Raw genomic sequence first — 8,109 nt, 5'->3', positions numbered from 1 at the left:
TCATTGATTCCTTTCTTATATACAGGACTGTCTCAGAAAATTTGAATATTGTGATAAAGTCCTTTATTTTCTGTAATGCAAAAATGTCATACATTCTGGATTCATTACAAATCAACTGAAATATTGCAAGCCTTTTATTATTTTAATATTGCTGATCATGGCTTACAGCTTAAGAAAACTCAAATATCCTATCTCAAAAAATTTTAATATTCTGGGAATCTTAATCTTAAACTGTAAACCATAATCAGCGATATTAAAATAATAAAAGGCTTGCAATATTTCAGTTGATTTGTAAAGAATTCAGAATGTATGACATTTTTGTTTTTTTAATTGCATTACAGGAAATAAAGAACTTTATCATAATAATCTAATTTTCTGAGACAGTCCTGTATACAGTATATAGATCATTTACAATTAGCTTCTGGCATCAGAGTAGTAATATGCTTTAACTCTGTTCATCCATCCATCCATCCATCCATTTCTTCCGCTCATCCGTTACCAGGTTGCCGGGGAAGTCTTAGCAGAAATGCCCAGACTTCCCTAACTCGGTTCAGATTGTACCATATACAGTATTTTGCAAAATTATTCACCCTCTTTCACACTTTAACTGTTTTGTTACACTTCCACTTGGAATGAAGTTCCATTTATGTGTGTTATGGGTGCTTACTTTGAAAAAAAGAAAATAACTGGCACTTTTTATTAACTTTAACACAGAATAGTTCCCGCTCCGTCCCCCTGGCTGGTGTCTGTTGCTGTGCAGCCACCTTTACATCATAGCTCAGATTCTCAGTCAGACTGAGCTCCAGGTCTGACTAGGGCTTTCCAACATACCTAAAAGTTTACCCTTAAATCAACCAAGTGTTGCTGTAGCACCACGTTGAAGGTTGAGTGATAAATTGGATCTGTGGACAGAAAATCTGTGTTGGGGGGCTCCGTGGCTCGTTTGGCCTCTCTGTTACCTCTCACACTGATGCATTCCTTGCTTTGTCTGAGTTTTAGTAATAATGACCTTTCTTGGCAGCTGTGTTGTGGTCAAATGTACCAAAAGTCCATCCATAACAAGATCTACATGCTGAACAAAAATAGTACCAAAGATGACTCAAAACAATAGAGATTAGTTTGGGAACTCATGGTTTGGTTAGGTTTTGAGGACAAAAGGATGTCATGTTCTACTTTTTGAAAAAGATGGATTGACTGGTGACCAATGTTCCGCTCCTCGTCTGAAGTTTGCAGAAAGTTTGTCTCTGATCTGTCTAGAAAACTTTGGTCTTCAGTGTGATTTGTGCTTGGTGGTTTCCTGTCCTTTGTGGTGCTGCAGACTGGCTTCTTTCATGATTTGATGAATATCTGTTTGAGAAAAGGTTGCACTTCTTTTGCACCGAGGAATATGCACTTGAATGTAAAACAACAAACAAAATCCCAAAGCCTCTTCATTTAGATTACAGGTTAAAATGCAACACAAGCGAGAGAAGTAAATGTCCAAAGACGCAAGGATACTGAAATATCTTGAATTATCTTAAACTATACTCTGCAAAACTAATATTGCAAATAATGGTAGGAGTTTATGAGTCTTTTTGTCATGAAATTACAGCGGTTTAGTATTCAGTTTAGTTCACAAAACTGAGTTAAGTCTTCCTAAGGCACTGTACACAATCAAGTCCAATTAACGACTAATAAAGGACAATCTGATTCACTTCTGTTACATTTCAATTCATTGCAATTCACTTCAGAAATTAAATTCTGTAGTCTAGATTCAAAGTTCATATCACACCATTTCATAAAATCAAGGCGACAAAAAACAAAACAAAAATAAAAACAAACTCAATGACCCTCCAAAAAGTCCTACAATTATTTGACTTCCTCTTTGTGTTATTTTATTGTATATCATTTCAAGACTAAACTAAGATTAGATCTGGATACAGTAGCTCCTTTAGAAAACAATTAAAAAGGGAACAACTAATCAAAAGCCTCCCTGAAGAAATTTGGAAGTTAAAGATTTAAAAAGAGTGAGTGCAGAAGAAGATGGAGAAAGAGAAAGTTAACAATAGACTGTCAGATACTCCATGACAAGAATTGAAAACTAACAAGTGCAAGACAAACTCACCTAATAAAGCCAGTAACTGACAGAACAACCCTTTTATTCTCAACAACTGATCGTTTGATCATCCTCTTCCTATAATAACAGTTAGTGAATCTACAGTTGCTAAATGTAAACATTTTGCAGTCACCTCACAAGACGACTAATGTTCAACCAAATCTGCTCCAAGATAAGAAATTAGGTCGCAGAAATACTGGAGGAATGTGTCCTGGCTGATGATCCTGGCTAAAGTTATCTCTCAAATGAAAACAGCTGTTCCCACATCCTTTAAAAAATCCTTTTATACTTGTTTTATCAATGATTTACTTCCAATAGTAAATTATTCTCTTGATGATGCTTCAGATGGGGCTGCTTTAAGATCACCATGGTTAATCCCCTTGTGAGCGATGAGTGGTTACTCCGTTTCAGGATGTGACCAGCCTGGAGTTTGTTCAGAGGAGTTGGAAGGAAGAAGTGACAGTTGGTTTTTACAAAACAAAAAGTTGTTTTATTGCAAAGACAGACGGCCCATAAATAGTTCACAGGTCAACAAACTGAGGATGGAAAAAATAAACCAAACCAAAAGCAGAATAACAGGTTTGTACTTTCAGCACTGTTGCTGCTCCGGCAGGCCAACAAAGTACCCTCATCGCTCTCTAGACCGGATTGCAGGCACTCTTAAGTAGTGATATCACCTTCTTACATTTCCCACCCTTTCTGTAGTCTCGCAAGCAGGTTGGCGAGACAAGAATTCTGCAACCGTGGTCTGCCTGATTTGGTGCTCTGTACCGCAGCACGTAGCAGTAGGTCTTCAACCTGAGGCACTGGATAAGCATCAAAGTGGGACTGGGCATTAACCTGGTGGAAATCACCGCAAAAGTGCATAGTCCCATCTTTCTTTGGCTCTAGTATCAAGTGGTTACTCCACTCACTGACAGACCTCTCAATCACACCCGGAGCCAACATCTCTGCCTACAGGGATGGCAGGAGACGTTCTGGCACCAGGTACATTCGCCGACACACAGGGGTTGTGTCTTTGAGAGGTATGCAATGTTCCACCACCGTGGTGTAACCTCTCTAACTCCTCCTACTGGTGGGGGGACAGATGGGAAATGTCAATGGTGGCTAACTGTTGGGTGGTTTGGGAAGAACTGCCCGTGACTCTCCTCCTCCTCCTCCTCTTCCTCCTCCTCCTCCTCTTCCACAGCCTGCACCTGGAGCTGTAGTCCCGGCTGCCTCTCATGCCACTCCTTTAAGAAGTTGACATGGAACGTCTGTCGAGGCTTGTGATCCCGGCTAAAGTTATCTCTCAAATGAAAACAGCTGTTCCCACATCCTTTAAAAAAATCCTTTTATACTTGTTTTATCCATGATTTACTTCCAATAGTAAATTATTCTCTTCAGACGGCCATGATGCTTCAGATGGAGCTGCTTTTAAGATCACCATGGTTAATCCCCTTGTGAGCGATGAGTGGTCACTCCGTTTCAGGATGTGACCAGCCTGGAGTTTGTTCAGAGGAGTTGGAAGGAGGAAGTGACAGTTGGTTTTTACAAAACAAAAAGTTGTTTTATTGCAAACCAGACAGCCCATAAATAATTCACAGGTCACCAAACTGAGGATGGAAAAAATAAACCAAAAACAGAATAACAGGTTTGTACTTTCAGCACTGTTGCTGCTCCCTCCGGCAGGCCAACAGACCTACCCTCATCTAGACCGGAGTGCAGGCACCCTTAAGTAGTGATATCACCTCACATTTCCCACCTCTTCTGTAGTCTCGCAAGCAGGTTGGCGAGACAAGAAGTCTGCAACCGTGGTCTGCCTGATTTGGTGCTCTGTACCGCAGCACGTAGCAGTAGGTCTTCAACCCGAGGCACTGGATAAGCATCAAAGTAGGACTGGGCATTAACCCGGTGGAAATCACCACACAAGCGCATAGTCCCATCTTTCTTTGGCTCTAGTATCAAGTGGTTACTCCACTCACTGACAGACCTCTCAATCACATCTCTGCCTACAGGGATGGTAGGAGACGTTCTGGCACCAGGTACATTCGCTGACGCACAGAGGTTGTGTCCTTGAGAGGTATGCAATGTTCCACCACCGTGGTGTAACCTCTCTAACTCCTCCTACTGGTGGGGGGACAGATGGTAAATGTCAATGGTGGCTAACTGTTGGGTGGTTCAGGAAGAACTGCCCGTGACTCTCCTCCTCTTCCACAGCCTGGACCCGGAGCTGTAGTCCTGGCTGCCTCTCATGCCACTCCTTGGAAAGTCAGTCGAGGCTTCCTCTTCCCCGGCATATTCACCTTATCCATCAGCATCCATCTTCCGGACAACCTTGTCGGCTAAGAGAGTTTTCTGTAGTGGGCAAGAGAAACAAGACCTTCTAGCGAGGCTGCAGGTTGCGCTTCAGTCTTGTCAAACCAGGTCTTCTGGTTTGCCTGAGCCTGCCCCAGGTTAGCCTACACCAGTCCTCCATTTTGTCCCTCATCTTGAGGACATGGGCCAGGATGCTGTGGGTCTGGGGTGTCCCAGGTCCGTCCCATGTCTCCCTAAGTACATCCAAAGGCCCCCTCACGTGTCTTCCATGAAGCAATTCAAAAGATGAGAAGCTTGTGGAGGCCTGGGGAACTTCTCGATAGGAGAAGAGCAAGTACGGCAGCCAGCAGTCCCAGTCTTTCCCTTTGGCTGCCAAAAACTTCCTCAACATGTTCTTCAGAGTTTGATTATAGCGTTCAACAAGGCCATCCGTCTGGGGGTGGTAAGGAGTGGTTCGGAAGCCCTTGATGCCAAGCAAGCTACACACCTGTCTAAGGGTCTTGGACATAAACGCAGTATGCTGATCGGTAAGACCTTCCTGGGGGATTCCTACCCTGGAGAACAGCTGTAACAGAGCTTAAGCTATGTGGCGAGCTGCAAATTTCCTCAGGGGAAAAGCCTCTGGGTAGTGGGTGGCAGAGTCACATAACTAGAATATATCTATGGCCTGTTTGGGATCTCTCAAGAGGACCTACCAAGTCCATGGCAATGCAGGAAAAGGGAATCCCAATAATGGGCTTTGGCTTTAGGGGATAAGGTCCAGCCTTTCTTTTGCTAGTCAGCTAGGCAGCTCTTGCACTTCTCTATAGAGGCCTGGCCAAGGAAACCTTGTGGCTACACCCTCATAGGTCTTGGAGTTACTTAGATGCCCTGACCATGGTACCTCATGGCCCAAAATAAGTACTTTTGCCCTGAGGTACCTAGGGACAACCAGTTGCTCTGCCCTGCCCTCTCCTGGCTGAGGGTACAACCAACGCTCTTTCAGCACATAGCCCTCTCCAGACAAAGCTGGGGCAACACCAGTAAACACATCATCGATGAGTGTGGAAAAAAAGAAACCAAACCAAAAACAGACTAACAGGTTTGTACTTTTAACACGGTTGCTGCTCTCTCCAACAGGCCAACAGACCTACCACTGCGTAAAAAACCCAAGAATCAAATGAAGTAGATTTCTTGTTCGGAGCATGCCAAATTCCAAGAATGGGAACACTTTTATACTTGCCATACTGTACCCCGGAGTTCATTTTCTTCCCAGATACTCTAAGTTTCCCCTTTTGTTATTTCCCAAAATTGACCTTAAAACCATTATCCCAACACTGCACCCACCATACCCACTATGGCCTGCACCTCCTATTCTCATATTGATATGTGGCTAGTTTTTCTGCATGACTAAAATAGCATTTGTCTAGTTTTTGCAATGCTACAAAGATGGAAGAAAGTAGTAATTGGACCTAATGTGTGATTCCAAGGACTCATCCTCACAGTATTACTAAGTGAAAAAGTGATGTCATTCGGAGTTATTAAATGACTAGACACTCCACTTCTGGAGTATTCAAGCTCAACAACCTTGAGTTTATTATAAGTTTATTATAAGTTTAATAGCATTTAATACTTTCTCTCTTTCTGGTAGGAGAACGCAGGAGAGAATCTGTCTTTTACCATCAATTTATGGTAAAGGTTAATAACAGGAATCTTGCTACCCCCTTCGGTTATCTTACAATCTTACAAAGACTCCAGTTGAGACTGTTAACAGCTGCCCAAGATGTGAGCCAGACTCATGTAAAGAGAAGAAGGATTGTGCTTTTACTGCAAAACAACAGCATCATTTTGCATAAAAGAATATTAGATCTCACTTTTGTTACCAAAGCTTATAACGACTGAAATTTTGCAAAAATGTGCTTGAACTGTCCAAAACATTATGAGAAAAATGTTTGACTAAGTGTTAAAAAATAGAAACTTATAATTTCTTTATTCTTTACTGTATATAAGCTTCAAGATGTTCCCCAGGAATATGCATGTTATTTTATTTGTGGGGGGTCATGCTAACATCAGTCGGACGTCAGTAATAACATCAATTATCTGAACTCCCGGAAGCTCAGAAGTATTTTGTGGACCAAACAACCCAGTAAAATGTAACAATGCAGGATAAAAACATCTTACTGGTCCCAGCTGCCAGTACTAATGCTGAAATGGCCATGAAGATGAACATCGGTGGATCTATTAGTGGGGGTGAAAGCGGACATGGAAAAAAATTTGTAGAACAAAACACGCTCATGCAAAAAAAGCATTTAATAAAAAATGTTATTTCTCATTTTAAAACGGAAGTAGAAATTAAACCGTTAAAGCCTGAGAAAACAGAGAGAAATGTCCTGCAATTCTGAGTCATCATTTTGTTCCATAAACAAAATGTTCCCGCTTACTTTTAAACCCTGTCAACTCCACTCGTCTGAAAAAATGGAAATCCCTCAACTACATAAAGACTTCCCAGTTTATGTGTCGTCACGCTCTTAACGTAACGACCCATGTCATATCAAATTCTTCAGGAAACAGAATAAAACTAAACCAAATTATTTGGTTAAGTTGTTTTTGTCTTTTGAACCTCACATCATGGGATGGAGTGGTGTAAAGCACGCCGACGCTGGACTGTGGAACGTGGAGTGGCCAATCACGCTTCTCTGCTCGGCGTTCAGGTGGGCACGTCTGACTGTGACGGTTCCCAAGAGAACTCTACCTGTCCTTCACGTGCTACCTGTGAAGTTTGGTGGAGGAGCGGTATTAACATGGAGGTGTTCCTCTGGGTTTGGGCTAGGAAATTCTTCACCGTACCAGGACAGTCTGGACAGTGTTATACTTGCATCTTTGTGAGACGACTTTGAGGAAGGTCTGTTTCTACTCCAACAGGACTGTGCTCAGTGTTGGGTAGAATATAACTTATTCCGTTACTTTGTCTAAATACAGTATTGTATTCTGAATACTTAGAATACTTCACATTGATTGTCATTAAATCTATGTATAAATATGGCGTATAATTACCAATTACATACTCACCATTAATCAGGAACTCAAACTGTCCTGGCAAATACATAGGAGCAGGAACAGAAGGCATATTAATGCCAAAGTTAATTTATTTACTGGATAAAAATAAAAGCAATAACCAATATATTCAAAAACACGTAGACGGTTGCTCTTAATATCTATTTATTATTTATCTATATTACTTATCTTTGGTGGGAAAGTAGAAAATATGAAAGTATTCAAATGGTATTACGAAAGTATTTTAAATGGCCCGATTTAAAAGTAACTAGTCTTTGAGTAACTGTACCGGAATACAGTTACTCAAAATATTTATTGTAAATACATAATGGCGGTACATATAAACCGTTACTCCCCAAGACTGACCGTGCTCTGGGAAATGGAAGAGTCGTTGTGGGCCAGATCTTCTTCATCAGTGCCTGATCTTATAGAGGCTCTACGGAGCGAATGGGCACAAATCCACTCATAAAACACTTCAACATCCTGCAGAAAGCCTTCCATGAACAGTGGAAGATGTTATAGCCACATATCGAAGTATACATATCTGAATACATTGTCTTCACAACTTCGATTGCTTCTTGAGTTAGGGTGGTGCACGAAAACAGCTTGGTTAGGTTTAGGAATAAACCGCTTGTTTTGGTAAGGAAAATAAATAAAGCAAATTAAAACTACACACCTCATAC

Source organism: Cololabis saira, chromosome 21 (assembly GCF_033807715.1).
Source record: "Cololabis saira isolate AMF1-May2022 chromosome 21, fColSai1.1, whole genome shotgun sequence".
Taxonomy (NCBI): domain Eukaryota; kingdom Metazoa; phylum Chordata; class Actinopteri; order Beloniformes; family Belonidae; genus Cololabis; species Cololabis saira.
The sequence above is the reverse complement of the archived record's forward strand: the minus strand, read 5'-3'. Positions refer to the sequence as shown.